Raw genomic sequence first — 9,346 nt, forward strand, 5'->3', positions numbered from 1 at the left:
TCGCAGGTCACAAGTCACGCGATTTTACGGTGGCCGGGATTCGAACCCGTGATCTCTTGCCTCAGCGAACACCTCGCTTACCATCTTACCTACGCATCAGTTGTAATTGAGATAAGATACTTTTCTTTCAAAGTAACCCGTGGAATAACCTTTAATACCGTGTGGGGTTACACCCAATACTAATGTGGTTGGATGCTTTAGTACCGGTAATAACACTGTAACGCCACCTGATACTTAAAAGTACTGGGTGATGTTACCACCACGTACTAAAGGTCTCCATAGGCTTCAATCGGTACCGAATCTAGTTTATGCCGGTATTTTTAAGGTGGATCTTTGACATGCTTTGTAAGTAATGTCATCTGCCACCGTGGCCTCATCTGGTGGTACTCCCTCTGCCCTGCTACCGCTTTGACGCGCTACAATGGTCCTCTTCTCGGCCGGTGGCGCAGCTCCTCAGCTAAAATGATCCTAAAGGTTATAAGGGAGCGATAACCACGTGTGCTCTTTTGGAGTTGTGTTTAAACGATTTGCTATCGGCTTCGCCAAAATCCTAATTTCTTCTCGTGGTTGCTTTAATACCAAATCATGGTATCTTATTGTGATTCGTCTACATTGCTCTTGATGCGGTGCAAACTCGTGTCGTATCAGAACTGCGGCACATAACTAAAGGTATCTGACTTTTTAAAAAAAAATTACGCTAGCTAATTACATATGTATACATCCAGCCGAATACAAACTATCTCAATGGTAATCTAAAAGTTTAATTCAATCTCTACCTAATCAAGCTGGAATGCTAACTAGACTCGAAAGCAAATCATATAGAAGCAGGAATATTTTAAATATTTTTTTATAAGAAAGAAGTCCATTTTTAGCATAATAATTGCTGTAGTAGCCCGTTGTTAGACATCGAACCAAAAAACTAGATATCTTTGATCTAATTTGGCTTTGCTGGTCTCAGAAGTGGTTTTGCCTACATATGTATTTCCTAAAATGATAAAAAATATAGTTTAATCTCTAAAAACTCATAACTATTTCAATTCAACTCAGGGAAATATAAAACCAGCACCAATTTTATCGAAAAATATAATATATTTACTGATGTTCCATTTAGAGATATCTGGATCTTAGTTGTTCCTATTGTTAGTATTTTATTGCTTGCAGTCGCGCCTCTTGGTTTAGGTGATTGGACTATTGATTTAGGCATTGCATGGCTAGCGTTTTACTTTATTACGATCAACTGACTAGTTAATAGATTTCAAACAAGGTAGAGGCTTAAACATCATTCAATCAACTAACCACATGATCAACATAAAGTAAAGCAAAATGATAATTTAAATAAATAATGGGCACTACCATAACCAAAAAAAACTAGAAAAAGAAACATATATGAGCCAAATAACTCGGAGTAGCAAATGATATATTAAACTTTTGAAAAAGTTTAGTTTCTTTAGAAACTAAACCAGAATTTTGTTATTTTTAGAAAATAAATACGTAGGAACAATCACCTTTGGAACCATCTAAAGGGGCTGAATCTGTTCAGTTTCTATAATTTGATGGTCAAAGATATCCAGTTTTCGAGTTTGATGGCCAAAATCGGAAGTTTATCCAGTTTTCGGGTTTGATGACTAAAATTGGAAGTTTTATAGTGAAAAGAGCTTGGTACTATAGATGCAAATTTAGGGGGGGGGGTAAATTTATGTTATTTTTAATAATGGCAGAGGTGGGTGGTTGATTTGATTGCCAGATGTTTTTAAGATTATGTTGCGCATGCGGTGAGAATCAACACAAAGGCTCCAAATGGAGTATCTAGTTAGTATCAGTAAGATTGCATGCTAAAATGGTAAAGAAAGAATAGGAAGACGGCAAAAATGGTCCAAAGATGCTTTGAGATTGGTGCAGCCATCCCTAGCAACTATGATACTCGTTTCCCAGCTACCTTTAGTATCCTCCGTAGGTTCCTATTGTATTCCACTTCAAGTCATGATGCAACAAGTAAACAAAACTAGCTCGTCATGAATACAGCCCAATGTTTCACTCCACTTCATTTCAATAATTCAATTTATTATAGTAAGTTCCATATTGATATTCCAGTGGGAAATACATTATTGACAATTGGGAAGCTAAAGCAGCAGCTACATCGGCAAAAATATTGGGCCGAAAGCAAATGATCAGATATAAGACACACTCAACGTGCAAATGACGTCTATTCCGGGAGATCATTTCTTGGCTTAACCTGTGTTCTGCATCCCAGCAGCAATGCCCTTCATGGTCAAGATGAGGTTGTCCTCCAGCCCCGGCGCATACTCACTGGTTGGGTTCAGCTTCACGAGCTCTGCAGCGGGCTTGTTCCAGTCCATGATCTCCTTGGAAAGGTGGGGGCGTAGCGTGACATTGGTAATCTGGGTCACGGATGCGCTTCATCGTGTAGGCCTGGCAGACGTTCAGAGTCGTGATGTATGAATCACGGAGACGGAGACGCTGCTTCAGGTAGAGATCCCCTTCAAGAAGATCTTTGTGCCCAGCAACCTGAAATTTTGAGCAGAAGATCGCATCACTTTATGACATTCGAAGATTCTGACAGTGCACAGGTTCAATCTTATGTCATTCAGCACGCACCTGAAGGAGAAGTCGTTTGGTCTCTTCGTAGTTTGCCCTCAGCTTCTCTCCAAGAGGCCACAGCTCTGATGAAACAAGGAGTTTGTCATATAATGCGGCGATGCCGGGATCACCCTTGGCGAACACCATCTCAACCAGATCAATTGTGACCCTGAAGAATGGCCACTCATTGTACATCTCTTGAAGCATGTGCAGGTTCCTAATGTCCTTCTCCATGATGGGCTTGAAGGCAGCACCAAAGCCCAGCCAGACTGGGAGGTGGCAGCGAGTCTGTGTCCATGCAAAGATCCATGGGATGGCACGAAGAGACTCGATTCCACCACTCGGCTCTCTTGGATGGTCTGCTTCCTATGTTCATCCTTCCATATTTCATTTCAGGTGTTGCCTGTTAACATGAAAATTTGTAAGGAATAACTTTATGCAAGGTAATGTCCACCTAAAATAAAATAGTTCTTTTCAGCTTAGTGCCTTGGGTTTATCATATGTTAACCTTCATATTTTACGGTGTTGGAAAAACTATATAATAGATAGTAGTATGACAATCCCCGAACTTAACATTTGTACACCAAATCATAAGTAAATATATTCCAAAGATCACATGAAGATGGAGTGTAGTACTCACAAGGCGAAAATATTGGACAAAGCGTGGTTCTTGGAAGACAATGGACCGGTATTCCTTTGTTGCCACCACAGCCATCTCATCAAGCAGAGCACGCCATTCAGGTTTTGGGGAAATTGGTGGGTGCATGCCATGCTCAAGAGTAGCAGCTGTGAAACGCTGAAGTGTCCTGAAGCACAGATGCTCCTCACCAAATGACTGCTCAATAACTTCACCCTGAACAGTGACCCCGAGGGATCCATGGATTGTGTCCGGTGGTTGAGACAAAATAGCAAGATGAGTGGGACCTCCACCTCTTCCAACAGTACCACCTCGCCCCTGGAACATAGTCAACTTAACCCGGAATTGCTTAGCAACTTTGATAAGCTCCTCCTGAGCCTTGTACAGCTGCCATGCTGCTGAGAGACGACCAGCATCTTTACCTGAGTCTGAGTAGCCAATGCGGCTGGAGCACCTTCTAGATCAGCCAATTTCTCGAACAATGGAACAACTCTAAGTGGTGTCTTCACATGATATTCACGCTGGAGAAGCTCAACAGCAAGTACATCTGATGGAGCTGTTGCCATAGAAATAATGTATGCTCCAAAGTTGTCAGCAGGAAGTTCAGCTATCACACGAAATGTGTCTAGAACATCAGCAATCTCATTAGTAGTGGGCAAGTCTGGACCAAACATTGGACGCTTCCCATTGAGTTCAGACAAGAGCCACTCCTGACGGCGTTCCTCAGACCACTCACGGTATGACCCTATTCCTAGGTAGGTAGTTATGGCATCCAGGACATCAGTGTGCCTGCCAGATTCTTGCCTTATGTCGAGTCTCCCAAGGCACAATCCAAAGGTAGAGACTTGGCGCAAGAAGTCAAGAAGGCTTCCATCAGCAATTACACGGTCACCAACTCACCACAAGCACAGAGAGACCTGTAGCATAGCTCCAGAGGCTCCAAGAACTTCAAGGAACCAGTTTCCCAGATCAATGGTCAGTTCAAGATTTTTTTTAAAGCAAAAAAAAAGTAGGAAGGAAAGAGAAAGAAAGAAAGAAAGAAAGAAGAAGAAACAACAGTTCAAAAGGTTCTTTGATCAATAGTTGACCTGCTCAACGTTGGTGAGAGTAGATTCCTCCGGAATGTCAGAATATCCACTGGACAACAACTGGCGTGCCCGCTCACGTGTATTGTAAAGCTTGTCCCTCACATCACCAAGTATAACCCGATATGGCTCACTCAGAGGAACCTTCTTCCAGAACTCTGTTACAGAAGAAAACAATGGTTAGTCTCATAATACTATGCTGGTTATAGGAATAGCCAAGTAGCAATCTACCCTGGTCGTGTGTGCGTATGCGTGGTGGGTTGTAAATGGCTTTATTTTCTTCTCTTTAGTGAAATGACATGCAGGCACGCAGCTACCATCTGATATTCAAAAGTTGTATGTAGCAAACTGTATTAACTGCTAATCCCAACTTACCTATATAGTGCTTCGCATCCTTCTTTGAGGAGCGTTGTAATTCATCTGCTCGTGCCCGAAGCTCATCATTGCATCGCCACATGGACAACTACAAAAATTTGCACAAATTTTGTCACTTTGCAATGCTGATTAGTTCGCATGAGCATAACAGCAGATAACTGAACTATTGATGTCATTTGTACCTCAAACATGAGATCCTCAATCTGTGCGCAATACAAATTTGCAGCCATCATTCTGGCGAGCAAACAAAATCCCTTGTAACTTCTGGTGTCACTCTTGGATTTCCTAAATTGGTTAAAGGTGTTAGGAGGCAAATAACATAGAAATGAGATCACAGAGATCAATATAAAGCTAGTCCTTGCTTACCATCACGATCTCCTCCCATCCAAGAAGAGAACTGAATGAGAGGGGCATTATAGGGCGCACGCTCATCGATTCCAATGTTCTTCAAGGCAGTATCCACATGGCGTAAAAACTTTGGAACGCCTTTCCATATTGTTTCATGGAAGTAACTCATACTGGCCCGCATCTCGTCTTGGGGAGTGGGCTGGGTTCTTCTGATCTCATCAGTCCTGAAGGCTGCTTGGATCTGATAATAAGCAATGAAAGTTGAACGAAAATACTTGGATTATTAATGTACCAATAAACTTTTGTGGTGTACTGGAACAGAATAAATGGTATGTTATAAAAATTTTGAACACTATATAAGCTGATAAGATCAATGCATGGCTTGCACAAAATCAGAGATTCAGAGCTGAAAAAAGTTATCACAAAGGGAAGGCATTGTATTAGAAAAAACGCAAAGTCAAATTCTCATAGTATGAATTCGGTGTGTTACCTCCCTCTGGAGAGCCTCGTCAAGCTCCTGTTTGTCATCTGGTGTGATGTCCTTAAGAGTACAGTTGAACCAAACAATTCCTTACCCTAGATTTATATTTGCAATCATACCAGTTAGAGAACAGACTCAATTCATGTATTCGTGTCAGATTTCAAGGCATTGTTACCCTGACTCACCTTGAGTGCTTCTGGAGCAGTGATTGCCTCACTGATTGTGTCGGATGTGCAGTCAAAACAAGGTCAACAGTCTGACTCTTCAGAGCATCAAAAACCTCAGCTGGTGACTTCTTAAGGTCAACTACAAGCCGCTTAAAAGTTTCCTCAATGTCAGATTCAGTGAGTGCTGAGTTCTCATCAGCAAAGGCTCCCTTCTTGAGCTTGACTCTCCTCCGATATGCTATCTGGACTTCCTCCGCCAAGTTGGCCAAGTTAAGCATGTGAGAGAATGCTTTGGCCATGACAATTGAATCGCCAGGGTCTAGACTTGTCAACATGTTGCCAAGTTCATCAAGTTTTTGTGAGTCATGCTTCCTTTCATACTCAGCAGCTATCGCATAGCACTCTTGGACCTACAGAGAAGAGAGAAACAGTTCCTGTTAGCAGATCCTGGTAAAAACACCAAACAGATATCTTGTTTCCAAAGAATTGTAAAACTGAACAAGGTGACTATCTGACTAATCCCAAGAATGCATATGAGAACTGTCCTTTTCGTATGCATACAACAAGGGTTGCAACCAAGCAAATCAATTCATCTTCCCAAACAAGTATTACAGCATGAGTTAATTCAAGTCAACTCGATATCAGTCATCACACCTGGACAGTTTCTAACCATAATTCTTTCCCTTTTCTACATGGGGAAACTGAGGTGTTTCCTAGTCTTTCAATATGCAGGCGACCTTTGTAAATTTTCACTGGAAAAAAAAACAGTTTGGGAGTAATAAAGTGTATGGCCTGTTTAAGCAAATCATAGATTTTGTTATCGTTCTAGTTAGCAATTTAACTTGCACAAGCAAATAGCCGAATCTAATGAACACAATCCAGCAAGACAATACTCCAAAAGTATTAAATAAGTATCAATCTATAGTAGGAAGTACCCCAACTCCATTTAGTAGCCCCCACTAGATGCTCTAAGCACTACGAATAGCATCTAGAAGAAATCATCTAAAACCCTTTTGCTCTCTGAGAGTAAGGTCCAGCTTCCAACTTAAATTATCATTCCAGTCAGCATCCTGGATCAAACTTGACTCGAATTAGCCAAGCCTTCCACTAAATGTCTAAATATAGTAAGATGACGCACAAAAATCTGCAAATTAGCCTGATCCGAAGCAGCAACCGGCCGAACAAGGCGGATCCAGGACAAAAGGAAGGAAATGAGAAAGAGAGATTCCGTGGTACCATCTCGCGGAGGTCCTCGCCATGGAGGTCCTGGAGGATGTCGAGGAAGCGGTCGAGGAGAAGCGCGTCGTACTCCACCACCTTGTCGTCCTCCGACAGCATCGACGGCGCCAGCATCCGCAGCTGCGCGTCGATCGACGCCATCTTCTCCAGCTTCCCCGCCACCCCACACTCCCCCCGGGAACCACCACTCCCTCGATTCGATTCAAGAACTCAACAGACAGGCTGAACTAAGACGGAGATTCGATCCAAGAAACAGTGCAGCGAACCAGAGCTTCGATGCAAGATTATCTTTTTTTAATCTTTTTTAAGGGTGATTTGATTGATGCAGGTAGGAAGTACAGGCGACGGATCTGATGCTGGAGAACGGTGGGGGTGGATGCAATGTGGCGGGATGAAAGGAAACGAATCGTGGGGCTGGGAAGGGGAGAAGCGAGCGAGGGAGCAGCGCAGCGAGATTGTTGGAGGGAGTGGGGTCTAATTGGACTTGTGGAAAGCTGACTACCAAAGCATGATTTGGAAGGGGTATTTATAGAGAAAAAAATTGTTGCGCAGGGATCGAATCAAGAATAATAAAATCGATTAAATCTTTAAAAAAATTGGCAGGTACAAAATGGCAAATTGGGATCCTCCTAGCCTCATCAAGGATTATATAATTTGGCATCTTCTTTGCACACGGAAGTTTGTAAAAGCATTTTGCGAAATACACATCTTCTGAGTTATTTCTATGCTATAATTTTTCTAATGGTGTTACTGTCATAGAAATCATTTTATGTAACAGTTCCCTAATAAATCTTTCATAATAGCCAGCTAATGGGATTCCCTCAAAAAATAACCATTTAATGGGATCGATATCCCAATATTTCTTTCATAATTCTTGAGGGAACCAATAATCTCATCTCAATTCAACTAATGTATTATTAGCTACAACTCCCTCTCTATTTAGGGAGAGTGGGGTTGAATTATTATTTTATCCTAATAATTATTAAGAAAAGTGAAAGATAAAGAGATCTGCTAACTAAAAAAAGATCAGTTCCACGACGATCACACATATTCCATGACATTTTTGCAATTTGCAGAGAATAAAAGTCCAAACAAAGTGGGGGTCTAGAGTTGTGCCACTCTTGTTTCTTCAGATAAACAGCAATGGTCAATAGTGGAGCAGCCCGCCTCCCGGTTTTGACGGACGGGCGATCATGGCGACTCGAGGGCGACGGATTGGAAACCTAGACCCGCCGGCTCCGGCGCCGTCTTCCTAGGTCGTCGGCGGTCTCTCTCAGCGGGGAAGGTGCCGGTGTTGACCAGCGCGGTGGACTCCGCGGCTGGGGTTAGGGAAACGGCGGTTTCCATCTGCTATACTCCACATCTACCCTGTCTCGGATAGGGTTCTTGGGGGAGTCTGAAACTTCTACAGGAAGTGTCCGCAAGGTTCGCGTGTTCTACTGGTACTCGTTTAGATCTGCCCAAGAGTATTTCTATACGAAGGATCAGCGTTGTTTCGGTCCATCAAAGCTTCCTACTTGCTTTCTGCTGGGATTGCTAGGGTTTGCTGCCACCGCATCGTTGCTACTTTCGATCTGCAGCGGGGGTGATATGGGGCACCCGGTGAGGGATCTGCCCATCCGAAGCTGTGATCGTCTGTTAGTTTTCGTGGTTGCGCAATCTACAGCATGTCGTCGGAAAGCGTTGTGGAGGATGGTGGATGATGAGAAGATGGAGGAGGTGACCGGGCATCGTCAGGCGGCTCCGCATGGTGAGGGCCTGGAGCAGCAGACTACAGGGAAGGGCAATATGGATGCGGTGCATCCGCCCAGCCCGGTCGCAGAGGATTTTGATTTTGATCCTGATGAGGGCGTAGAAGATGCGTCACCTAGATGGTTCGCTATGGCACGGTTGCCACCCATATTCCAGGGGCATGTTTGAGGATATGGGTGCTGCATGGAGGTTGAATAAACCTATCCCTGTTCGAAACCTTGGTGAGAACAGGTTCATCCTTGAATTCAGAGTTGAAGAAGAATACAAGTATGTAATCAATGATGGGCCGTGGCGACACAAGGGAGATGCACTCTTAGTGGTGCCATATGATGGATTCAGCCGTCCGTCGGAGGTGATTATTGATTCAATTAACCTTTGTGTTCGCTTTTATGATGTGCCGGTTACTTTGATGTCGGCAGCCTTCACCGCAGTGTTGGCGAGGAAAGTAAGCAATAATGTTTTGGCAATTGAGGGCCCTGTCAAGAACTTCCTGAGGGCGAGAGTGGTTTATCCCCTTGCTGAGCCGCTGAAACCTACAGTGGAAGCTACAATCAAGAAGATGGGTACCATGAATTTTGATGTGAAGTATGAGGATGTACCTTTCTTTTGTTTTCGCTGTGGAAGGATGGGGCACTCGAAGTGGGAATGTTCTGATGACGAGGAA

General features: G+C 43.2%; 1 pseudogene; it reads right to left on the minus strand.

Annotated features, from left to right (window-relative positions):
• Positions 1-2,077: 2,077 nt before the first annotated feature.
• LOC112897011 lies at positions 2,078-7,086 on the minus strand (annotated as a pseudogene).
• Positions 7,087-9,346: the final 2,260 nt, after the last annotated feature.

The sequence above is a fragment of the Panicum hallii genome, chromosome 6 (genome assembly GCF_002211085.1).
Source record: "Panicum hallii strain FIL2 chromosome 6, PHallii_v3.1, whole genome shotgun sequence".
Lineage (NCBI taxonomy): Eukaryota > Viridiplantae > Streptophyta > Magnoliopsida > Poales > Poaceae > Panicum > Panicum hallii.